Below are 27,230 nucleotides of genomic sequence, written 5' to 3' on the forward strand. Positions count from 1 at the left end.
CTCCTGCACAGCTGGAACAAGCATAGCTCATCCTTATCATGGGTGGGGCGGGGCAGAAGAAAGGCTGTGGCTGAACAGGGCATCTCTGTGAATTCTGAAGACCATCCAGAGACTCAGGGCTTCTCGGGCAGTATTGGTGGAAACGTAGAAACAGGTCTGGTTTTATGCAAAGCGGAGAAGTAGGCAATGGTAGTCTTTGGTGACTTCTCATGGGTGCTTTTAGGGGTCCGCTCTTACTGCTTGTACCTGTCCCTCACCCTGTTCTGGGAATGTCTTTGTGTCAGCTGGTTGTTACAAGAAATCTAATACATAAATTCCCTTGATCTTGTTAAATGATTAAGGTTCAAAGGTATTAAACAGTCCTCCCAGGAATGTTTATAGTTGGAGAAAGACATTTCTGAGGGCGAAAAGGACTTAGTAGAATATGCTTTAATGTGGAATGCAAGCATTGTGCTTAGTCAGTCAGGGGGCTAGATGGGAACTGGCCTTTCCTCTGTACTCTTCTTTCTTAAAAAATTATACTTAAGTTCTTGGATACATGTGAAGAATATGAAGGTTTGTTATACAAGTGTACACATGCCATCGTGGTTGGCTGCACCCATCAATCCATCATCTAAATTAGGCATTTCTCCTAGTGCTGTCCCTCCCCTAGTCCCCCGTCAGCTGACAGACCCCAGTGTGTGATGTTCCCCTCCCTGTGTCCATGTGTTCTCATGGTTCAGCTCCCACTTATGAGTAAGAACATGCAGTGTTTGGTTTTCTGTTCCTGTGTTAGTTTGCTGAGAATGATGGCTTCTATCTTCGTCCATGTCCCTGCAAAGGACATGAACTCATCATTTTGTATGGTGCGTAGTATTTCATGGTGTAGATGTACTACATTTTCTTTATCCAGTCTGTCATTGATGGGGATTTGGGTTGGTTCCAAGCCTTTGCTATTGTGAATAGTGCTGCAATAAACATACGTGTGCCATGTGTCTTTATAGTAGGATGATTTATAATCCTTTGGGTATATACTCAGTAATGGGATTGCTGGGTCAATTGGTATTTCTGGTTCTAGATCCTTAAGGAATCACCACACTGTCTTCCACAATGGTTGAACTAATTTACACTCCCACCAACAGTGTAGAAGTGTTCCTATTTCTCCACATCCTCTCTAGAATCTGTTGGTTCCTGACTTTTTAATGATTGCCATTCTAACTGGCATGAGATGATATCTCATCGTGGTTTTGAGCCCATCTCCCAGCACAGCACTCGAGCTCTGCTAAGGGACAGACTGCCTCCTCAAGTAGGCCCCTGATCCCTGTGCCTCCAGACTGGGGGACACCTCCCAGCAGGGGTTGACAGACACCTCATACAGGAGAGCTCCGGCTGGCACCTAGTGGGTGCCCCTCTGGGATGAAGCTTCCAGAGGAAGGATCAGGCAGCAAAGCTTTGCTGTTCTGCAGCCTTCCCTGGTGATACCCAGGCAAACAGGGTCTGGAGTGGACCTTCTCTGTACTCTTAATGCTATTGTGTAGGGTCACAAATCAGGGCATTGGGATTGATCTTTACCTTGCTCTGGGATGCCGAGTAAGATCCTCCTTTGGCATTCCGTAATTCTTGGGAAAGACTGGATGGTGGTAACGTGCCTGTTCTCCCACCCTGGGTGGGGGGCAAAGATGGTGATGGAGTATGTTGAGGTTCTTCACGTTTTCCTTGTATGTTGATGGGAATGAACTCTCTATGGAGTCTCAGTGTTCCAGGACCTTTTGGGGGGCTTCATCGCAGTCAAATAAATCCAAACAAGAAATCCTCTCTGGGCTTCTTCATGTGGGGCCTAGGAGAGGATGTGCTTTGATTTTGTACAAATGGAGAAATGGAAATCCAGAGAGGGGCTGGGACTTTTCCAGGGTCCTAAGTTGGGATTGGGAAGGTGTCTCCCGCAGGTGATTATGCATCTGGGAGCTAAAGACCACTCAGTCCTGACTGGAATCTACTTGTGACATCTGGCCTAGGATTTTAGTAGCTTAAAAAATGTCTGGCCAAATGAAGAGCTTATAACCTGACTTTTATGGAAACCCAGCACTCATGGATATGGTGTCCAAAGCTACATGATTCCACACCTATAAGGGGCTCATTTGGGAGCATGTTAGAATGCAGAATCCCAGGCCCTATCCCACACTTGTGGAGTTGGAATCTGAATTTCAATATGTGCATACTCCAGGTGATGTTTACATAAAAGCTTGAGAAGCACTGCCCTGAAGTCACAGACTGGTCATAATGGAGATGGATTCCAGGCTGGGGGGATATTGGGCACCGGCTAAATTCCATGGCAGAGGAGTAACAGCCCCAGTACTGCTTACTCACCTTGGTGCTTGGAAGATCAAACGGCACAATAAATGGGAAAGCACACGGAGGAGCACATAGTGCTTGGAAAACGCACAGCATTTTCATGCTCATTGGCAGCTGGCCGGGCCCCACCCTGTTAGCCAGGGAGTCCTCTTCATCTCCACAGCCAAAATTAATCTATTTCTCTGCTCTGGAGCCTCTAGTCTTTTTGAAACAACATCAATTTTGGTTGCTTTCATCCAAACTGCAAAGAATATTTGAATTCACATAACTGCCTTTAGTGAGATTCTCTTTTTTCCCTCCTTTTTTTTTTTTTTTTTTTTTGACACACATTTGCCGCGGTGCCTGGGACCCAGTGCAGAGGAGATTAGCTCTGTGCTCAGCCACTGGCCATGCCTCTGAGGAGCAGAGCTTTCTGTTTATCTCTTAGAAGCAGATGCTTTGGATTTTATCCCTGGGGGAATTTATCAGGGTGCCCTGAATTCTTTCATTCATTCATTCTCGTATTCCTCTCCGCCCTGAATACACACACACACACACACACACACACACACACACACACAAGCACACACACACAGCTCTACACATCAGCCATGTCACTGTTGTTTGCTGTATATTTGGGAGGATGTTTGCCATTTAGAGTCATTCTGGAATTGTCTGTAGTTTACTTCTCTTCCCTCTAAGCACATTCCTAGCTTGGGTTTCTTTACCCCATCAGTGGCAGCCTGTCTTGGCCCCAGTCCTCAGATGTAGCCAGTGCATATGGATTTCTTCCAGTCCCAGCAGCTCTTTCATCTGACCTGGCCTTTTCAGAGCAACACCAGGGTTTTCATTTTCTTTCATAGAGGCGCCCGTGTTAGGATGACTTGAAGCACTCAGAGAGAGAGAGAGAGTCATTGCCCATTTGTTCAAAGGGTTCATTTTTCTTTTTTTTCAAGCATCAATACACATGGGCATGCAGTTACAAATGCACGGCTCTTACCATGAGCACATTGTAAATGCATGGTTAAGTGATTGATTTATATGGTGATTTATTTATGCTTTTGTCTCCATGAATGACTGTATGTTTAGTGAGCAAGGTATGGTACTCATACAAGTATATGAGTCCATGCATGCATTAGTATGTGCTCATTCAGTACATATTAAGCACTAATGTGTTCAAGTGTTGTGTGTCACATACAGATACAGGCTCTGCTTTCAAGGGCTTTCAGTCTCCTAAAGGGGATGAGATAATACCATGCAACTTTCATACAAAGTTGAGGTTTTTTCCTCCCAAGGTTGTGGTTTAGAGGCTTTTAGCATGCCTCAGCCACTTGGAAATAGCAAGAAAGTACATAAAGATCAGCCATGTGAGCTTTAATTCAAGACAGAAAATGAGAATCCACTGGAATCATGAAGGACATCCCAGATCCCAGGGAGGAGAACACTGGCAAACAGCCCCCAAAATAAAAGTGACTGGCTGATAAAAGTGGATGAAGCCTAGTACACAAGAGAGGAAAAGAGCCTCCATCTGTGACTCACCTTCCCACTGGGGATCCAAGGAACCCAGGCTAAGGGGTTGGGGGGGCACTTTTGTTTCTTCCAAGCCCTGGAACTAACTTGGGGAGAGGCTTGGAGAGGCTGTGAGGGAAAGACACTGGGAAAAGCTGCAGGCATTTTTCCAGAGCGGGACTGAGAGCAGTATGCCATTTTTAATCCAGGAGCATAACAAGTCAGTCATTCTTTGGTGACCTAGCAGCAAGGCCATGCAGGCATTTTAGTCTCGGGCCAGAGACTGGATCACCTGCTCTTTAGCAGGATAGGAGGCTCCACAGCCAGAACTGTGGAAGGTGCTTCAGCAGTAGGTGCTAGAGTTGTCCTCTTCTCCCATAGCAACTGGGGGTGGAAGGAGAGCTACTAGAGCTGCAGTTTCTCCTGGGTGGTGCGACTTGCAGCCAGGGCCAGTTTGGCAACCTGGAACCAGTCTGCATGTGACATTGCTAGGTGCCCCAGCCTACTCCCCTAAGATCGTGGTGCATGGGGCCCTCTCCACCTCACCCTCAGGCAGATCTCCAGGCATTTGGAACACCCACTTGCTTGGACCAGCAGCCTGAACCACTCTACCATTCCTGGGCATGGATCACGGTGCAGCAGGGCTTTCTCTGCCCCATGCCCAGGCAGATCTCCAGGCATTTGAAGCACCCCCTCACCTAGATCAGCAGCCTGACCCATCCTTCCCTTCCTGTGTGGTGATCTTGGTATAGGGTGGGGTGTCCCTCTCTGCTCCACATCCAGGCAGATCTCCAGGCATTTGAAACATCTGCTTGACTGCATCAGCAGCCTGAGTCGCTCCAACCCTTCAGTGCAGAGATCTTGCTGCAGGGACACTCTGTGCTCCATGTCCAGGCAGATCCCCAGGCATCTGGATCACCTACTCTCATGGGGTTTAGGCTGCCCCCATCCCCATGCAGAGACCTTGGTGCTGAGGAGGTTTCTCAGCTCCAAGCATAGGTACACCTCTAGGCATTTAGTGGCCACCCACTGGATTCTCCCTCAGTGCTGGTGCTTGTGCCTGCCATCAGGAGACCTGATGTAGGTGGACCTGCCCAGTCTGGCCCTGTCTTTTGTGGCCCCTGCCCTCCCTGGGGTTGAGTAGGGGGCTCAGACCACTGTGCATTCCATGAGTCAGCCCAGAGGCAACAGAGATCTTCTGTCAGAAAACAAGAATAAAGTATATCCCCAGCCATATTGGCCATAGCAGGCTCATATCTATAAGTGCCGTATATTGGCTTATAGGTTAAATGGCATAGCCCAATACAAAACCTGCCAAAAGAAATATGTAGGGCTATAGAAGCAAAGCCAAAAGACCCTACCCAGCATTCTCTACAGTCACACCCCCTAGGAGGGGGGAAAAGGAAAAGGAAGGAAAAAAAATAATACTCTAGGGAAAGAAAGAAAAAGAAAAAACAATCCTATCTGCACAAAAATAATTACAAAAATTAGAAGTACCAGTATCTGCAGATGAGAAGAAGCCAGTGCAAGAATTCGGGCATCATGAAAACTCTGAATGTAGTAACACCACCAAAGAATCACACTATCTATCTCTCCAGCAATGATTCCAAACCAAATGGAAACTCAGAAATGACAGATAAACGATTCAAAGCATAGATTGCAAGAAAGATCAATGAGATACAAGACAAGGTTGAAAATCAACACAAAGAAACTTCCAAAGCAATCCAGCAAAGGAAAGAAGAGATAAACATGTGAAAAATCAATCAGAGCTTCTGGAATAGAAAAACTAAAGGAATTTTGAAATACAATGTAAAGCTTTATCAATAGAAAGGACTAAGCAGAAGAAAGAATTTCAGACCTTGAAGACCAGTCTTTTGAACTAACTCAGCCAGACAAAAATACAGAGAATTTTTTTAAAACAAAATCTTTGAGAGAGAAGGAGAAAAAGCAAATAACCTTGAAAACATATTTGAGAAAATAATTGAAGAAAATTTTCCTAATCTTGCTAAAGAGGTAGACATCTAGATACAAGAAATCCAGAGAAGACTTATGAGATGCAACACAAAATGAACATCGCTAAGGCATATAGTCACCAGGTTAATGCTAAAGGAAAAAATCTGAAAGGCAACTACAGATAAAGGTCAGATCACATGGAAAAAGAACCCCAGCAGGATAACAGTTGACTTCTCAACAGAAACCTTGCAAGTCAGGAGAGATGGGAGGCCTATTTTTAGCTTTCTAAAGAAAAGAAATTCCAATCAAGAATTTTTGATTCTTGGAGAAATAAAAGTGTATCCAGACAAGCAAGCACTAAGGGAATTTGTTACCACTAGACTAGTCTAACAAGAGATCCCTAAGGGAGTTCTAAATATAAAAAGAAAAGAAATCTGCTACCACAAAAACACACTTAGTGCATAGCTTGCAGACCCTATAAAGAAACCACACAACAGAAACTACAAAGCAATCAGTTAATAACTTTATAAGACCAAAACCTCACATATCAACATTAACCTTGAAAGTAAACAATCTAAACACCTAATTCAAAAGGCACAGAGTGGCAAGTTGGCTAAAAAAACATGACCTGTTCATCTGCTGTCTTCAGGACAGCCATCTCACAAGTACTGACACCCCACAGGCTCAAAGTAAGGGTTGAAGAAAGCTCTATCATGCAAAAAGAAAAAAAAAATTACAAGGGGTCTATTCTTATATCAGATAAAACAGCCTTTAAAGTGACCACATTAAAAAAGGACAGTGAGATCAGGGACCCATAATGATAAATGGTTACATTTAACAAGAACACATAACTATTACAAATATATATGTACCCAACATTGGAGCATTCACATTTTTTTTTTAAATACAAAGAGGTGGTTCTTTGAAAAGATAAATAAAATTGGTAGACTATTAGTGAGATTAACTAAGAAAAGAAGAGAGAAGACTCAAATAAACTCAATTAAAAATGAAAGAAGAGATATTACTACTGATACCACCAAAATACAAAAGATTATTCAAGGCTACCATGAACACCTTTATGTACATAAACTACAAAACCTAGAGGAGATGGATAAACTCCTGGAAGTATACAACCATCCTAGATTAAACCAGGAATACGTAGAAAGTTGGAAGAGACCAACAATAAGCAGCAAAATTGAAATTGTAATTGAAAAATTGCCAACAAAAGAAGTCTAGAACCAGACGGATTCACAGTTAAATTCTATCAGACATTCAAAGAAGAATTAGTACCAATCCTATTGACACTATTCCACAGGGTAGAGAAAACCAGGGAAGGACATAACAAAAAAAGAAAACTACAGACCCATATCTCTGAAGAACATAGATGCAAAAATCCTCAACAAAATACTAGTTAACTGAATCCAACAGCATATCAAAAAGAAAATCCACCACGATCAATTGGGTTTCATAACAGTGATGCAGTAATGGTTTAACATCTGCAAGTCAATAAATATAATATGCCACATAAGCAGAATTAAAAACAAAAATCACATGATCATCCCAATACATGCAGAAAAAGAATCTGACAAAATCTAGCCTCCCTTTATGATTAAAACCCTCAGCAAAATCAGCATAGAAGGGACATACCTTAAGGTAATAAAAGACATCTGTGGCAAACCCACAACCAACACTATACTGAACAGGGAAATGTTGAAAACATTCCCCCTGAGAACTGGAACAAGACAAGGATGCTCACTTTCACCACTTCTATTCAACATATTACTGGAAGACTCAGCCAGAGCAATCAGACAAGAGAATGAAATAAAGAGTATCTAAATTAGTAAAGAGGAAGTCAAACTGTCGCTGTTTGCTGATGATATGTTTGTATACCCAGAAAACATTAATGACTCATCCATAAAGCTTCTAGAACTGGTAAATGAATTCAGCAAAGTTTTAGGATACAAAATTAATGTACACGGAACAGTAGCTCTGCTATACCCCATTAACAACCAAGCTGAGAATCAAATCAAGAACTTGACCCCTTTTATAATAGCTGCAAATAAAAACCCACCAAAAAACAAAAACAAAAAAGCTTAGGAATATACCTAACCAAGGAGGTGAAAGACCTCTAGAAAGAATACTACAAAACCCTGCTGAAAGAAATCATAGACAATACAAACAAATGGAAACACATCCTATGCTCATGGATGAATAGAATTAATATTGTGAAAAGGACCATACAGTACTGTGAAAATAAATCTACAAACTAAATGCAATTCCCATCAAAATACCACCATCATTCTTCACAGAACTAGAAAAAAAATCCTAAAATTTATATGGAACCAAAAAAGATCCTGCATAGCCAAAACAAGACTAAACAAAAAGAAAAAAACCTAGAGGCATCACATTACCAGACTTCAGACTCTACTATAAGGCCATAGTCACCAAAACAGCGTGGTACTGGGATAAAAACAGGCACATAGACCAATGGAACAGAATAGAGAACCCAGAAATAAAGCCAAACACAGCCAACTAATCTTTGACAAAGAAAACAAAAACATAAAGTGGGGAAAGGACACCCTATTCAATAAATGATGCTCGGATAGTTGGCAAGCCACATATAGAAGAATAAAACTGGATCCTCATCTCTCACCTTATACAATAATCAACTCAAGCTGGATCAAAGACTTAAATCTAAGACCTGAAACCATAAAAATTCTAGAAGATAACATCAAAAAAACCCTTCTAGACATTGGCTTAGGTAAAGACTTCATGACCAAGAACACAAAAGCAAATGCAACAAAAACAAAGATAAATAGGTGGAACTTAATTAAACTAAAAAGCTCCTGCACAGCAAAAGTGTCAGCAGAGTTAACAGACAACCCAAAGAATGGGAGAAAAATATTCACAATCTATACATCCAACGAAGGACTAATTTCCAGAATCGACAAAGAACTCAAATAAATTAGCAAGAAACAAAACCGAAGGGTCCTACCAAATAGTGGGCTAAGGGCATGAATAAATACTTCTCAAAAAAAGATATATAAATGGCCAAGAAGCATATGGAAAAATGTCCAACATCACTAATTATAAGGGAAATGCAAATCAAAACTATAATGCGATACCACCTCACTCCTGCAAGAATGGCCATAATCAAAAAATAAAAAAATAGTAGATATTGGTGTGGGTGTGGTGAAAAGGAACACTTTTACACTGTTTGTGGCAAAGTAAACTAGTATAACCACTATAGCAAACGGCGTGGAGATTCCTTAAAGAACCAAAAGTAATTCTACCATTTGATCCAGCAATCCCACTACTGGGTATCTATTTACCCAGAGGAAAAGAAGTCATTATATGAAAAAGATACTTGCACATGCATGTTTATGGTAGCACAATTTGCAATTGCAAAAATATGGAACCAGCCCTAATGCCCATCAATCAAAGCATGGATAAAGAAAATGTGACACACACACACACACACAAACACACACACACACCATGAAATACTACTCAGCCATAAAAAAGAAACAAAATAATGGCATTCACGGGAAGATGGATGGAATTAGAGACTATTATTTTAAGTGACGTAACTCAGGAATGGAAAACCAAACATTATATGTTCTCACTCATAATTGGGAGCTAAGCTCTGAGGACGTGAAGGCATAAGAATGACACAGTGGACTTTGGGGACTTCGGGGAAAGGAGAGGAGAGGGTAAGAGATAAAAGACTACACACTGGGTACAGTATACACTATGTGGGTGATGGGTGCATCAAAATCTCAGAAATCACCACTAAAGAACTTATTCATGCAACCAAACACCACCTGTTCCCCCAAAACTACTGAAATAAAAAATAGAAAATAAAAAACTTATAGACTTACGAAAAGACTTAGATAGCCACACAATAATAGTGGGAGACTTCAACACCCTGCTGACAGCATTAGACATATTATTGAGACAAGAAACTAACAAAGAAATTCTAAACTTGACACTTGACCAGTTGTACATAATAGACACCTACAGAATACTCCACCCATCAACTACATAATATATATTTCTCTCATCTGCACACAGAACATACTGCAAGGTTGACCACAGGCTTGGCCATAAAGCAGTCACAAAAAATTTAAAAAATCACACCAACTCTACTCGTGGACCACAGTGGAATAAAAATAGAAACCAATACCAAGAATATCTCTCAAAACTATACAAGTATCTGGAAATTAAACAACTTACTCCTGAATGACTTTTGGGTAAACAATGTAATTAAGATAGAAATTTAAAAAAAAACTTTGAAATAAATAAAAACAGAGATACAACAAACCAAAATCTCTGGGATGCAGCAAATGCAGTTTGGAAAGAAGAATAAGTGCCTACTTCAAAAAGCTAGAAAAATCTCAAATTAACAATCTAACATCACACCTAGAGACACTGGAAAAACAAGAACAAACTAACCCCAAAGCTAGCAAGGAAAATTAGTGAAACCAAAAGTTATTTTTTTTTTTTTGTAAAGATAAGCCAAACCACTAGACCAATAGCTAGATTAACAAAGAAAAAAGGAGAGAAGATCCAAATAAGCTCAAATGGAAACACAAAGGTGATAATACAACTGATCCCACGGACATACTAAAGATACTCAGAGAGTCCTATGAACATCTCTAAGCAGAGAGATTAAAAAATCTAGAGGAAATCAATAAATTCCTGGAAACACATACTCTACCAAGATGGAATCAGGAATAAATTAAAACATTGAACAGATTAACATGGAGCTCCAAAATGGAATCAGTATTTAAAAACCTACCAGTGAAAAGTCTTGGACCAGATGGATTTATAGCCTAATTCTATCAGACATAGAAAGAAAATCTGGTACCAATTCTATTGCAACTATTTCAAGAAATCAATGAGGAGGTGCTCCACCCTAATTCTATAAAGCTGACATCACCCTGATATCAAAACCTGGAAAAGAAACAACAACAACAACAACAAACTACAATATCCCTGATGAACATGGATGTAGATATGATCAACAAAATACTAGCAAACTGAATTCAACAGCATACCAAGAAGTTAATTTACCATGATCAAGTAGGCTTTATTTCTGGTATGCAAGGTCAGTTCAATATACATAAATCAATAAGTGTGATTCACTAAATAAAAAGAATTAAAAACAAAAACCATATGATCATCTCAATAGATATGGAAAAAACTCTCAATAAAATCCAGCATCCCATCATGATAAAAACCCTCAAGAAACGAGGCGTTGAAGAAACTTACCTCACCATCATAAGAGCCGTCAATGAAAAACCCACAGCCAACATCGTACTGAATGGGCAAAACCTGGAAGCATTCCCCTTGAGAACTGGAACAAGACAAGAATGCCTACTTCACCACTCCTATTCAACATAGCACTGGAAGTGCTAGCCAGTGCAATCAGGCAAGAGAAAGAAAGAAAAGGCATCCAAATAAGAAAAAGAAGTCAAGCTATCTCTCCTCATGGATGATATAATCCTATACCTAGAAAACCCTGAAGACTTTGTCAAAGATCTCCAGGAACTAATAAATGCCATCAATAAAGTTTCAGGATACAAAATCCATGTACAAAAATCAGTAGCATTTCTATACATCAATAACATTCAAGATGAAAACCAAATCAAGAATGCAATGTAATTTACAATAGCCACACAAAAAATAAAATACCTAGAAATGTAACTAATCAAGGAGATAAAATATCCATAACACTGCTGAAATAAATCATAGATGACACAAACAAATGGAAAAACATTACATTCCATGTTCATGAATTGGAAGAATCAGTATCATTAAAATGGACATCCTGCCCAAAGTGAAATACAGATGCAATGCTATTCCTATCAAACTACTAACGTTTTTTACAGCACTAGAAAAAAACTATCCTAAAATTGATATGGAACCAAAAAAAGGGCCTGAATAGCCAAAGCTACCCTAAGTAAAAAGAACAAAGCCAGAGGCATCATATTAGTCTACTTCAAACTATACTATAAAGCTACAGTAATTAAAACAGCATAATACTGGTACAAAAACAGACACATAGACCAATGAAACAGAAGAGAGAACCTGGAAATAAAGCCACACACCTACATCAATCTGTTATTAACAAAAATAAACAGTAAGAAAAGGACTCTCCTCTTTTAGGAGACACTCAATAAATGGTGCTGAGATAGCTGGCTAGGCATATACAAAAGAATGAAACTGGACCCTTACTTTTCACCATCTACAAAAATCAACACATGATGGATTAAAGATTTAAATGTAAGACCTCAAACTATGAGAATCCTAAAAGAAAACCTAGGAAACACCATTCTAGACATTGGCCTTGGGAAAGAGTTTAAGTCCTCAAAAGTAATTTCAATGAAAACAAAAGTTGACAAGTGGCACCCAATTAAACAAAATAACTTCTGCACACCAAGAGAAACTATTAACAGAATAAACAGACAACCTAAAGAATGAGAGAAAATACTTGCAGACTATGCATCTGACAAAGGTCTAACATCCTGAATCTATAAGGAACTTAATTCAACAAGCAAAAAAACAAAACAAAACAAAACAAATAATATCATGGAAAAATGGGCAAATGACATAAACAGACACTTCTCAAAAGAAAACATGTAAGTGGTTGAGAAACATATGAAAAAAAAGTGCTGTACAGCACTAATCATCAGAGGAACACAAATCAAAATCACAATGAGATGTTATTTCATACAAGTCAGAATGGCTATTATTGAAAAGTCAAGGCCAGGTGCAGTGGCTCATGCCTGTAAACCCAGCACTTTGGGAGGCAGAGGCAAGAGGGTCACCTGATTCCAGAAGTTCAAAACCACCCTGGGCAACATGATGAGACTTAATCTTTCCAATAAAAGAAAAAATATATAAAAATTGACCAAAAAAAATAGCCAGGTGTGGTGGCACATGCCTATAGTCCAAGCTACACAAGAAACTGAGACAGGAAAGTTGCTTGAGGCCAGTGGGGTCAAGGCTGTAGTAAGCAATGTTCATGCTGCTGCACTCAGCCTGGGTGACAGAGCAAGATCTATCTCAAAAAAAAAAAAAAAAAAAAAAATGATCTAAAAACAATAGATTCTGGTGAGTCAGTAGAGAAAAGGGAATGCTTATACATTGTTAGTGGGAATGTAAATTAGTTCAACCACGGTGAAAAGCAGTTTGGAGATTTCTCAAAGAACTTAAAACAGAACAAACATTTGACCCAGCAATCCCATTACTGAGTATGTATCCAAAAGAATACAATTATTTATACCAAAAAGACACATGCACTTATATGTTCATCACCACACTACTCACAATAGTAAAGTCATGAAATCAACCTAGGTGCCAATCGATGATGTACTGCATAAGGAAAATATGGTGCATATACACCATGGAATACTATGCAGACATAAAAAATGAAACCACATCCTTTGCAGCAACATGGATGCAACTGGAGGTTATTATCCTAAGTGAATTAATGCAGAAACAGGAAACCAAATACACGTATTCTCCCTTATCAGAAGGAGCTAAACATTAGGTACCCATGGACACAAATGTGGCAACAACAGAAATTGGGGACTATGAAAAGGGGGAGGGCAAGATGGACAGAAGGTTGAAAAACTAACTAGTGGGCACTATGCACAGTACCTGGGTAATGGGATCATTTGTACCCCAAACCTCAGCATCACTCAATATGTCCAGGTAAAAAACCTGCACATGTACCCACTTAATCTAAAATAAAAGTTGAAAAAACAAGAAAATGATTAGGGTCAGGAAAGGAATAAATACAATGAGAGCAGAGGGATATAACCTTGCTTTCAGCTGGATATCAGGGATAACTCCTAGGAGTAGATGGAATTTGAGCAAAGGATTTGAACCTGTGGAAATGGACACTGCTTTCCAGGTTGAGTGAACCTGAAGGACAATGGCACCTAACTGGAAATGCTGATATACAGTGAATGGCAAGCAGTTCCGTCCGGCCAAAACACCTGGGCTGGGTGAAGGGATGGGGAGAGATGTAGTCTGTCTATGTTAGATTGTGGGGAACTCTGGGTTCAAATTCAGGAAGCTTAAATTTTGGACCTAGAGTAACAGGAGATGGGACGGTTTTGAGACAGATGAATAAGATAATCAGAGTAGTGCTTTAGGAAGATCACTCTGTAGGGATCTGTAAAACAAATTAGAGATGTAGAAGACTAGAGGCATCAAAAGCAGTTTAGAAGCTATTACAGTAATCCAGATGATGACTAAGGATTGTGTGAATTAGGGTAGTGGCAGAGGTAGGTAAAGGAAATATGAAAGACCCAACATTGACAAAGCTCAAAAAAGGGAAAGACGATGACAAGCATTTGGGGCTTGAGATGAGATGATGGAGATGTCATGACACACAGAAGGAACACAGCCTGGAAAGCTTATTTCTTTTTTGATTGGGGTAAAGGATGAAAGGTGACTTTAGTTTGGCATGTGTTGAGTTTACCGTGCTGGTGGGAACATTTAGATGGAAAACTTCAGCAAAGAATTGAACGTTTGGAAGTGGCACTCGGGACTGATTTCAGAACTGAAGTTAAATTTGATGATCGTATTTATAGAGGGGCTAATGGAAGCCTTAAAAGTGAATGCCTTGTTATGAGAAAAGTTACAGAGGAAGGATTAAAGGACTGGCAGAGTTAAATATCTATGTTCAGGATGAGGGAAAAGAGGAAGGAGAACAAAGAGGTAGAAACACATCTGTATATTGTCTCTCGCTAGCCTGAGCACGAACACACACACACACACACACAATTTAGACTAAAATTCACACATAGTAAGATTACTGTATATTCAATTCCACATAGTTGGAAGAAAACAGAAGAGCAATAGTGTCTCAGTAACCAAAGAGGTGAGGATAATTGATAGTGTCAAACATGGATAGAAGAGCAATACACGAAGAGAAACAGCTGGTTTTGTGCATGAAGATGGTATGTTTACATGGGCACAAGCACATGCATGCCTGTGGGTGTATATCTGAGTGTTTTGAGGGGGAAGGTATTATATAAGTAGAGACTAGAAAAGAAATGAGATGAAGTTGTCAATCAGGAGACAGCAATAAAAAGAATCATCATATATCAGAACAAATGGATATCCAACAAAACGTTTTCTTGATTGTTATTTTGATTCCTTAAACCCTGAACTTGGATTCTGAACCTTGATTTGATTCTGTGTGGTATGTTCAGCTAATCCTGCTTCATTTTAGGCCTCAAGTCTTTCAATAGGTGTGGAATTACTAGGTGACTTGCTTTGCTCCAGTTCTTCCTCATGTCAATGAGGGCCTTTAAGTAATTAGCCTCTTGATTATGAAATGCATTTTGAGCAGGAGCCTGGTCAGATTATTTAGTTTGTTCCAGCATATACTATACCGAATGGTGGAGATGGCACTTTATTACCCATCTGAATTATTCTTTTTAAATAGGATGGGCTGTGTACTGCTTACTTTTCTGGGTTTGGAATCCCCTTACCTAAATTTAGTCAAATACACAACTCACACTGAATGTGGAGAGGAACTAATTTGGGACAAGAAACCAAGGCAAAGAATCTTAATTAGCAACAAATAGGATAATGGACTTAATTCTTAATAGTGTCTCATCATTTTTCTCCATTATATTGCATTTGATTTCACTTCTATTTCAGGCTCTCATTTCCTTAAAGTTTAGTTAACATTACACTCTCAGAACCCAATCCCAGTGAGGAATGGCTCAGGGGATGTAACTCCAGTCAATATTTAAATGCCACTCCTCCAAAGACGATGAGACAGGCAAAGAGGATGAGATGATTTGGCCTATGTGTTGGTCATGCGCACTTTATTCCCGTAATTATCATTTTTCATTTAACAGTTATTGAATGAGGCACACTCCTCTGTGACTGCAAGAGTCCTCCCTTCCTCCCAATTTTCCTCCCTCCCTTTCCCTTCCCTCCCTCTCCTCACCTTGCCTGCCTTCCTGCCTTCCTTCTTTAATTATAAAACAACATGTTAAAGATTCTGGTCCTGAAATCTCATTCGAGTTCATAAAAAAACTAAATTCAAAGAATCTTGATTTTTTTCCCTCTTCAGGGACTTTGTCATGAATTCTTAGCTGATTTCCCTTGTGGCATACCCAGGTCACATGAGAGAGAGAGAGTGTGTGTGTGTGTGTGTGTAAGGGATGGAAACGGGCCTGTCTTTATGGAACAGGTACAGTATTTCACAGACGGCTGGCTAGTAATGGAATTCTTCTATCAAAAGCTTCTTTTCTGGATCCTTAACTGATTAGCAGATGCAAATTCTACACTGAATGCTGATAAGACCAAACCACACATATTTGTGTATCTGTGCACACACACACACTATTTTTATTAAAATGCAGACACATCTATATTACTGCTACATTCACTTCTACATAGTAGAATCTCCTTCTTCTTGCAGCTTCAAAAGATAGCCAGGCAGGAATTATTTTATAGAATGGAAGTAATTTCTATGGGGCCAAACAATAATAAGGAAATTGGAAGTCAAGGGCTATCATCCGAATGGAGCTGGAGAAGAAGCTCCATCAACCATGGAAGGAAATTCTGATCACTCCTGTCTTCCTGCTCCTTTGTGTATCCAGGTGTCCTCTATCAAGAGCACGTGTTTCCCTAGGCCTAGAATGGGCCTTTCTTACGTCACTGTGGCCCACTCCATTCTCCAACAGAATTCTTAGCAGCTTAAACTTCAATAACGATTCTCTAATAATTTGGTTGTGTGGCTATTTCCACCACCTCCTGCCCACCTTGGAAAGGTGTATTTCCAGAGGTTAGGTCCTGGCAGCAACTTCCATGGACCCTCTGTGCTCAGAGGTGAGGGCTGAGTCAGCACTTTCCTGGCTGGACAGTTCCTCGCCCAAGCCTCTGACTTCGCCTTCCCTGGCCTTCCACTCCCTTCCTCTGGTAAGGCTCTGGCATCAGATGGAAGGACCCCAGTGGCTACAGAGGCTGGTGAATGAACAGTGAGCCTGCTGCAGAGCCTTCATTTCTCATTGTCTCTTCATCCAGACCAATTAGCCCTTCCACTACCCCCTAGTGAAAAAAAGAAATGATGCATGTGAACTTGGCATTATGGGGAGGCCCCTGAGGTATAGATATTAAGTACATATGAGATTTCCTCTTTTATCATTGTCATGTATTTTTCACAGACATTCATCTCAGGACTTCCCAGAAGACAGACCCACCCCAATTTTCCTGTCCCTTCTTGTTTCAGTCACTGCTCTCTTACCTTGTCTTCCTTCTCTTCCCAGGATGAAGGGGAGAATTGGAGTCTTGCACAATGAAAGGACAACATTGCTGCCAAAAGAACCATCGTGACTGTAGGCATATTTTCCACCCCCATCCTGCAGGTTTTCTGCCTCCTGTTGGCCCCTGACTAATTTTGCTCCTGGGCAGTCTGAGGTGGAACATAATTTGTATAAAACAAATTATGCTCAACCTCACTTATAATCAGGGAAATGTGAGTCAAAACCACAATGAAATATCACCTCATGCTATTTAGGATGGCTGTTATCAAGTAGACAAGAAAGAAGTGTTGGTGAGGGTAAGGAGAAAATACAATCGTGGCAAACTGTTGGTGGGAATGTAAGTTGGTAAAGCCATTATAAAAGGCACTATGAAGGAATTTCAAAAAATTAAAAATAAAACTGCCAAATGTTCCATCAATTGGTCTTCTGGACACATAATCAAAGGAAATGAAGTCAGTATCTCAAATAGATATTTGCACCCCATATTCGTTGCATCATTTTTTGTAATAGCCAAGATATGTGAGCAATCGAAGTGTCCATCAACAAATGAATGGATAAGGAATCATGGTACATATATACAGTGGAATATTATTCAGACATAAAAAGGAAGGAAATCCTGTCATTTCTGAAGACATTAATGAACCCAGAGGACATCATACTAAGTGAAATAAGCTAGAAACAGGAAGACAAAAACCACACGATCTCACTTACATGTGGAATTTTAAAAAGTCAAACTCATAGAAGCAGAGAGTAGAATAGTGGTTGTCAGGGGCTTGGGATAATTGAGGAGATGTTGGTTAAAGGGTACAAACTTTAAGTTATAAGATGAACAAGTTCTGGCACTCTACTGTACAGTATGGGTGGTGACAGATGTGTAATTAATTTGATGGTGGCATTCATTACACAATGTATATGTGTATCAAATCATCACATTGTACACCTTGGATAAAATCTACCTTTATTTATCAATTAAATATTTCAAAAATTTTTTAAAAATGGAAGGCCAAATGGGCCAAATGGAGAAACTTCTTTGTGTAGAGCTGATGTCCAAGCTAGAATTTCTAAACTTTTTCTGTAACCTAGAGTCTCTTTTATACTTTTGACTTACCCATCATTCATAACAGATCTCAGGAATGCTCATCACACTGCCTATTGCTAAAAACTCAAATAAGTTATTGTTATATGAACAACCCAAGTTAATGCAGTCATTAAAGGAAATACAGAGTCTTGACTGAAAGAGGTCATTTCTATTTTTCGTTGTGATACTCAGATCATAACCCATCACATGTTTTAGGGAGAATGAAAATAGGCTGGAGTTCCTTCAGCAAACAGCATGCTGTGGAATAAAACGTTCTACATGAGAATACTTAAACAAATTGGAGTGCCTGGTGCCACCATGTAAATTGTGAGGTGTCATACAGGCTGGTCTTTAGATTAGAGATTGGACTTAGTCTCTGTAGTCCTATGAGTAGAGCAGGTCGGGGTGGGGCTGGGCAGGGAGGAAGATCATCTTAAAGTGATAGACTTAGGCTCAGTGTGAGGAAGGATTTCTAAGAGTTGGAGCTGCTCAGAGGTGAAATATCAAGAGAGTGCCCTTCAGGAGCAGTGTCTGAAGACAGACCACATGGCCAATAGGGAGAGATAAGAAAGCTGGGTGGCCCTTAGCGCTTTGCTTCCAGTCCTGGGAATCTCGCTGAGATATCTAGTGACCACTCAACCCAAAGAACAGACACATGTCTGCCGTGTCTCTCTGGGCTCATCCTGCTTATTGCAAGTGAGGCCCAAAGCTGGGGCTGTTATTCCCTGATGTTTCAGGTCCACATGCAACTTATTCTCAGATCTTTTCTGAACAAAACAGAGAGACTGTTTGCCAGATAGCTGGACCAGAATGAGGGGAAAGAAGATAAGGCCCAACCGAGAAGTCAGAAAAGCTTCACTTTTCATTAGCTCCACATTCCAAAGTGAGAAATCAATGTGCTTAGCTGCAATTTGAAGCAATTAGTCTTTGTTCTCACACATTCTCAAAGAATGACTTAAAGAAGCCCAAATAAATATTTTCAGAAAAGAGAGTAAATTTGTATTACTTAACCCAAGGAATGCAAACAAGTGTAATTAAAGTGAATACCCATAAATAAAGTAAATACATTAGTTAGGAAATGAATTAATTAGTGTTTAATTACTATCAATTACTAAAATCACTACAGAATCACTTGTAGAATGGATTGAATCTCTTGCTCCTATTAATAATTTCCATTGCTAATTGTATGCACTTGTATTTTCTTTTCTTTGGGTGCATCTTAGCAGAGCTAATAGGAGGAAGCAACAGCACAGTGAACAATGACAGGGACATTTTTTTTTCTTTGTTCAGTAAAAAACAAAAGTGGTTTGAAATATATCTGCCGGGTTGTCAAAAGCCAATGCAGGTAAGGAAGAGATGCAGGAAGGAAGGTGGTCCTCGTGACACAGGGTGACCCTTGCCATTCCCTGCTGAGGGGAAGCAGCTGATGTTTGTGGCAGAGTCGTAAGGTGAGGGGTGTGTGTGTGTGTGTGTGTGTGTGTGTGTGTGTAGGGAGGAGAAAGGTGGGGACTGGGAGGCTCAATGCCTGAGCTCACTTCCAGCATGCTCTGTGGAACGCATATGTAGACTGGCAGCCAGGCATCTCTACCCACTGGTCTTGGCAGGCGGGGGAATAGGTTTGATGTTTACCTGGAGAACAGAGTACGTCATTTGCTGCCTTGCAGGTGGAGAGAACACATCTGACATCATGCTCCCTAAGAGGCAACACACTAGCTAGTGCGAGAAACAGATGTATGCAAATGACAGGCTGAGGGTAAGGAGTGCCTTCCTGGGATCCGCTCTGCCTGCTCACCAGCATTCTCATTTTCCTGTTTACACAACATCCCCTTTCCCCTTCCCTGCCCTCTCCTCCTCTCCCTCATGCACACAGACTCTCAAGCCAGACCGCCTAGGTTTGATTCCAAGCTTCCTCACCTGAAAGGCCTTGGGCAAATTACTTAACCTCTGTGAGTCTCGATTTCCTCACCTGTAAAATGGGGAGAATGACAGTACCTACCTCTCATGGTTCTGGTGAGAGCTCAGATCAGTGGGTGACACATCACAATCTCTGCTTTATTCATTTTCTTGGTATTTCCGCCACATATTTCTTGTGGAGTAGTTGAGGGGGTCATATGATGTGGAGATAAACTAGCTGGGAGGATGGGAGGAGTGATTTGGGAGGGAAATGAAGTTGAGGAGGAGAAACTGGTCCTTAAGTGGTTGTTCTGTTGATTAGTTAGGGTTCTCCAGAGAAATGGCACCCATAGGAGGTTTATTATGAGGGATTGGCTCACATGATTATGGAGGTGGAAAAGTCCCATGACCTGTTATCTGCAAACTGGAGGCCCATGAAAGCCGGTGGTGTAGTTCAGTTGAAGCCCAAAGGCCAGGAGTGCCACTGTCGGGGGGCAGCAAAATATGGGCATCCCAGCTGAAGGAGGAGAGAGCAAACTCACCCTTCTTTTGCTTTTCTGTCCTATTCAGGCCCTTTAAGGAATAGATAATGCTCGCCCACATTGGTGGGGGCAGATCTTCTTTGCTCAGTTTGTTTATTTAAATGCTAATCTCTTCCAGAAACACTGTCACAGGTATACCCAGAGATAATGTTTTTTCACCTATCTTGGCATTCCTTAGCCTAGTCAAGTTAACACATAGGAACCTAAAAAACAAAAAAGTCAGAACCTCAAAAGGAGAGTAAATGGTGATCACTAGGGCTTGGGGTTTGGGGGAAATGGGGAGAAGTAGGTTAAAGGGCAAGTACCTTCAGCTATAAGATGAATAAGTTCTGAGGATCTAATGTATAGCACGTTGACTCTAGTTAATAATACAATACTATTTATTTGAAACTTGGTAAGAGAGTAGCTGCTAAGTGTGTTTTATGTGTGCACACGCACACACACACACACACGGTGACTATGTGTTGTGATGAAAGTGTTGATTAATTTGATTGTGGTAACAATTACACAATGAATATGTATATCAACTCATCATGCTGTACACTTTGAATATATACAAATTTTATGTGTCAAATACACCTCAATAAAGCTGGACATTAAAAAAAAGAAAGCTAAGGGAGAGACCAGGAGTGAAAAGAGGTCTGCCATTGCTTGACACTGGTCCCGAATTCATTTTATCATTCTGACGCATCCATTCCTGACTTTCTGGGTAACCATCAGCCTGTTAATTATCCCAGCTTAATCCCAGGATTTTCATTTGTAAAAAAGAATAATATAAATATTTGCTTCATGGCATTGCTGTAGGGCCTACCACTGGAAGTTTTTGAGTCACCCGCTGTAGTGCGAGGTGCAAAGGTTAGACTGAATAAATAATAACTGGTATAATTGGCACTAAAATTAAAAAGCTGAAACATAACATTAAGCATTGCACTCTGTTGGTGTGAAGATAACAGGGACTCTTGCGTAAGGGCAGTGGTAACAGAGCCTGTCTCTGTCCTGTCCCTCCATCCCCACTCACCTCCCCCACACCTTCCTGGGATGCTATTTGTAGGCTCTTCCTTTTCAGAAAGTGTCAGGGCCTAGGGCTCACAGCTCCATGAATCAGATCCTTCCCACAAACTCACCTGCTCTTTACCATCGGGCTGGGCTGTAGTTATTCTAGTCACAGCTGAGCTGTGGTCACTCACCTCTGCTGCCATGGCCTCAGCACTGGTTCAGAATGAGATTATCATCCTGGTGGGCACGTACAATGACTAAGGAGGAATGCCGCCTCTTCAGGTCAACTTACCATTCACCCACGACTGGGAAGTGCAAGGCTGAAGAAGACGCTGGCTGCCTTTGAGAAGCTCAACATTTTGAGCACCCCATTGTCACTGCACAATTCTGCCCTAGACCAAAAATCAGAGTCCCCAACACTGGGAAATATCTTTTAAAAGTCTCTTTGTCCTAGATGGCTGTTATTTCACCTTCGGGAGGCACTCAGCAGTGATTCCGTTGAGGCTGACCTCTTGCCAAGGGAGTGAATGACGCTAATCTCTTGGATGTCTTCTGTGTCCCATGTTATTTTAGTTCTCATTGTAAGCTCATTCATTCATTCTTTCATTCATTCATTCAATGTTCATGAGATCCAGAATGCATAACAGTAGAGAAGACTCATTCCCTGCCTCTAAAGGTACAATTGAGTATGTACTGAAATACAGTGTGATATACACCATGAGCTTTTTAGGAGAGAGTAAAAAGAGGTGAAAGGTCAGGGAGGCTTCTGAGAGAAAGCAACCCTTACGCAGAGGTTTACGTGTCAATTATACCTCAATAAAGCTGGACCAAAAAGAAAGAAAGAAAGAAAGAAAGAAAGAAAGAAAGAAAGAAAGAAAGAAAGAAAGAAAGAAAGAAAGAAAGAAAGAAAGAAAGAGAAAGAAAGAAAAAGAAAGAAAGAAAGAAAGAAAGAAAGAAAGAAAGAAAGAAAGAAAGAAAGAAAGAAAGAAAGAAAGAAAGCAAGCTAAGGGAGAGATCAGGAAGAGTGGGTTGAGATCTGCCATTGCTTGACACTGGTCTTGAATTCATTTTATCATTATGATAAATCTATTCCTCACTTTCTGGGTAACTATCCGCCTGTTCATTATCCCAGCTTAATCTCAGGATCCTTGTTTCAGAAACTGGAATAATATCATATTTGCTTCCCAGCATTGATGTGGGACCAGCAGCGGGAGTGTTTTTGAGCCACCTTCTGTAGTGCTAAGGGAAAGGGGGACCATGATAAGGTAAGTGACAATCAGAGACAAGTGAATTACAGCCTAAGCTCCCACAGAGCAGGGAGGACTTTTTCCATTTGAGGTATGAACAAGGGTCTGTGTGACTCTAAGGACATTAACTGTTCAACCACATCAAGCTATCTTTTGTTCCTTCCCGTCTCCCCTTGAAGCAAAATCTTCCTTCCTCTTCTGTTTCTTTCTCCTAATTTTTGCTGCAACCCTAAGCACCTGTAGGAAAGGGTGAGGGGGGCCGACTGCCTGGGTTGGACTCCTGACTCTGCATTTATTTGGTGTGTAACTCCAGATGCATTGCTAAACCTTTCTGAATGTAAAATGGAATACCTGCCTCAGAGCTGTGTGAGGATTAAAAGGAAAGAAAAAAAGGAAAGAAAGATATTGTTTGTAGAGAGCTTAGCATAGCGCCTGGTACATAGTAATTATTCAACAGATCATAGATAATATCATTATTGTGGATGCTAAGCTTCATTTTTTGTCTCAGTTGATTGTTATTAAGCCAGGCTAATGTGTTGCTTGATGAGGCATTGGCCTAAGTTGTATTTGCATTTCAGATGGAGAAACCTGAAGACCAAAATTTATACCACCCCTAAGGAGAGCAGCCATCTTCCTCCCTGTCCTGAGCAGGAATAAACAAAGACTGAACAAACTCTTGCAGCGGGGCGGGTGGCAGGAGATGTTTCCAAGCTTTACTCAAAGAAAACGGAGATGCCTTTGTACATGTAAGTGATTTGCCACCTGTGCAAAGTCTGCAAGATAGCCCTAGGGGGAGAGTTCCGGAGACACCCGAGCTCGTGTCTGCAACCCTCATCTCCTTTCTGTGCCGACTCAGGAAGAAAATAAGCCCCAGCAGGAAACTCACCCTTTGAAATGTCAGAGTCCACGAAGTAAGGGCGAGGTGCCCTAAAGCAAATGGCATCTTCTGCCCCAAGAACTTATCCAAGCCCTCATCCTGACACTGGGGAGGCTGAGTTACCTCGGTAGGTGCCCCCCACAAGTGGGAGACAAGCAGCGGTCATTGGTTTTCATTTGCTGAAATCAGCAACTTAATCCTAACTTAACCAGAGCCTGAATCTCCCCCTTCCAAGGCAAGGCCTTCCCTGGGAATGATTGAATTTCGCAGGGTGCAATAAAACAAAGGGCTTCTGCTGAATCAGGCGCCAGACCCATAAGCCTGTAAATCTCCTGCTTACTCTTCAAGGCGGGGATGTTATCTCCACCCCAGCCATCCCCGTCATGTCATGGCGCCTGCTGTTTCCACAACCTCTCCTGCTAAGAAGATGACCCTAGGTAAGGCATTCTCTCCAAATCGAAGCTATGCATGGCCCTGAGTCCTCATTCAGGAAGCTGGTGGCAGTGGGGAGCTCATGTTACAGACACGCTCTCTAGATTGCCAGATCCGGCTAGTTTCAAAATATGCCCAGGTGCTTATTGCTGCATGTTCATTGATGGGGTTGAGAAGAGGGAAAGTGGAAACCAGACCATCTAGGGGAATTCCAGTCCAGGTGTTCCCAGAGACCTAGGCCGTGAATAGGAGAGCAAGGATTGTACAATCGATTCTCCAGAGACCTTCAGCTTAGCAGAGTGTGTTCAATAAAGACTGTTGGTTAGGATAAAGCAGAGAGCTAATCAGCCGAGGGAGATCTCCTTTAAGTGAGAGTTTTCAGAATCTGGTTTTAGCAAGTGTCAGGCTTGGGAAGAGACAAGATTGACAAGAGCTCAGACCCCTGAATCACTGCTTGTTGCCCGGTTTGACTTAGTAGATAGCACACATAAAAGCCAGTCACTCCCATCTCTTGAGATGTCCGACTTCGTATTAAGACTTCTCTGGTGAGCTCCAGGTGGGGGTTTATCAGAGGGTTGGGGCCCAGGACCCGGGGCTAGAGGTCCTGCCTTGCCTCTGACTATGGCCCATGGTGAGCTCACTTGAGTCTCAATCTCCTTTCCTGGGAACTAGGGGATGGGAGTGAATTACTTGACTAGGTTCTCTCTAAGGCCTCCCCCAGTTGAAATGTTTATCTCCCCTTTAGGAGGCAGAGAGCTTGGGGTATCTGGGAAGCCAGGGAGTGAAAAATATGTCCTGTTCTTGGACACAGGGGCCAATCCAAATGGCGTGTCTTTTTGTCCCTGTTTGTAAGCTGGCCCAGGAAAGCTGCCAGGTGCTTTTGGTGGAGCAGCCAGAAACAGCTCTCCAAAGCCCTCTGACAGAGACTGTGGCAGCAGAAGTGACGAGTGACAGGTCTTTTCTCTGAATGGGCACAGCCCTCTGTGGACATCTGATCCCACTCCTACCCCACTGTCTGTGTTCAGTGATGGCTAAGAGCACGAGCTCTTTGGGCAGAGAACCAGCTTCCAACCTTAGTGTTGGCAAACCGTGCAACCCTGGACCACTCAGTCCTTGTCTCGTGGATCTGCTTGGAGTCAGGACATAATATCTGTGAAGCAGGAACTACCGTGCCCAGAGCTTGCTCTATGAAGATCAGCTCCAGGAGGGAGACGGTGATGTCATGGCTTCTGTTAGGTAGTAAACTTCTAGGGGGCAGGGTCTTCATCCTGTTTATCTCTGCATTCCCTGCTGGACCCAAATGGTTGGCCCAGACTTGCTCAACACAAACCGATGGATGAATAAGTGAGTAAACACAGTCGGTTCATGGCCATGGGTTTCTGGCACCTGTATCAAGATAGAGATGACTTGTAGAGGAATTACCTCTGCAAAATGCCTTTCTCCAAGAAAAGCTGTTTCGGAAGCTCCATTATGCTTCTAAAACAGGGATCTCCAATCCCTTGGGGCCATGGACTGCTACTGGTCCATGGCCTGTTAGGAACCAGGCTGCACAGCAGGAGGTGAGGGGTAGGTGGGCAAGCAGTGAAGCTTCATCTGAATTTACAGCAGGACCCTATCACTTGCATTACTGCCTGAGCTCTGCCTCCTATCAGATCAACAGAGACATTAGATTCTCATAGGAGCTCAAGCCCAGTTGTGAATAATGCGAACCAGGGATCTAGGTTGCCTGCTCATTATAAGAATCTGCTTATTATAAGAATCCAATGATCTGCCACTGTGTCCATCACCCCAGATGGGACCATCTAGTTGCAGGAAAACAAGCTCAGGGCTCACACGGATTCTACGTTATGATAAGTTGTATAATTACTTCATTGTATGTTACAATGTAACAATGATAGAAATAAAGTGCACAATAAATGTAATGCAGTTGAATCATCCTGAAACCATTGACTCCTCGTAATGGTGACAACCATCACCACCACACCAGTCCATAGAAAAATTGTCTTCCACAAAACCGGTCCCTGTTGCCAAAAATGTTGGCTGCTCTAAAATAAGGCTGACCCTTCCAAAATTCTACTGATCTACCTGGCAACTTCTCAGTTCTTGCAATGCCTCAGTTCTTGCAATGCCCCACTAGACAGTCAGGGGAAAGGATTGTTATGCCCAGACCGTTTATTCCCCGAAGAAGACCACCAGAGTCCAGAGTCAAAGCTAAGCAGCAAGGATCTTTATTACAGGTTCGAACCTGGAACTCTCACTCGCTCGCGAAACGAGACGGGCAGGAGAGCTCCCCCACTGAGCTCCGAGCAGTGTTATATAGTCTAAGAAAAGTGGGCATAGAGTTATTATACAAATCAGATATATGATTGGCTAGTGTTTGAACAAGGCGATTTGGCTAACTATGATTGGTTCCCGCCATTTCTGATATTTCGGTTCAACCTTTGAGGCGGGAGAGCAGGTTTATGGCAGCAAGAGTTTATCTTACTTAAACACGTCTTGTGACCTTGCCTCAGAATTTACAAAATCTCTGGTATGTGCAAAACAAAATCTCTGGTACGTGCAGAAAAACAGGTACTCACAGAACTTACGAAATCTCTGGTATGTGCAAAGATTAGAGAGCAGAACAAAGGGTGTAGCGGGGGCGGGGGGGCGGGTACACATCTATCTTTGTGTCCTTTCAGGATAACAACCTTCCTGGGACATGCCAAGTGGACTCTTGATGCCAATGCTCTGCCATCCCCTGACAAGGAGCTTTTTCCTATGGAAGAGTCTCTAACACCTCTGGAAGTTTCTAAGTCCTGTACAGCAAAGCCAGAACTCAGAATACATCTCTCAGAAGAAATGGAATAAGGAGCTTTCCTATGGGGCCAATGCAGTGACATGAGAAGCTAAGATGTGCTGCTGTGGTGGTGAGTTTTGCAGACTGTTGAGGACCTGAGGCGCCCCCTCCTCCCACACACACTGTGGGCCGTGATTCATCTCTTCTGGAAGCCCAGAACAGGAGGCTCCCCAGGGTTCTTTCACACGGACCCTCTCTGTGAAAGAGAGGCGTGTGCCTTTCCCCACAAGCCCCCACTCATCCTCACCTTC

At 41.8% G+C, this 27,230-nt stretch overlaps 1 long non-coding RNA gene across 3 annotated transcripts in view; it reads left to right on the top strand.

Moving 5' to 3' along the window:
* The window catches only part of LOC123568671 (uncharacterized), a 64,365-nt gene that overhangs the window by 25,641 nt on the left and 11,494 nt on the right, over window positions 1–27,230 (top strand). For all 3 annotated transcript variants that reach the window (XR_006692097.3, XR_006692099.3, XR_006692098.3), the window contains exons 2-3: window positions 23,410–23,577; window positions 26,822–27,049. This is a non-coding gene — a long non-coding RNA (uncharacterized lncRNA). The remainder of the gene's footprint in view (window positions 1–23,409; window positions 23,578–26,821; window positions 27,050–27,230) is intronic.

The sequence above is a fragment of the Macaca fascicularis genome, chromosome 14 (assembly GCF_037993035.2).
Source record: "Macaca fascicularis isolate 582-1 chromosome 14, T2T-MFA8v1.1".
NCBI classification, from domain to species: Eukaryota; Metazoa; Chordata; class Mammalia; order Primates; family Cercopithecidae; genus Macaca; species Macaca fascicularis.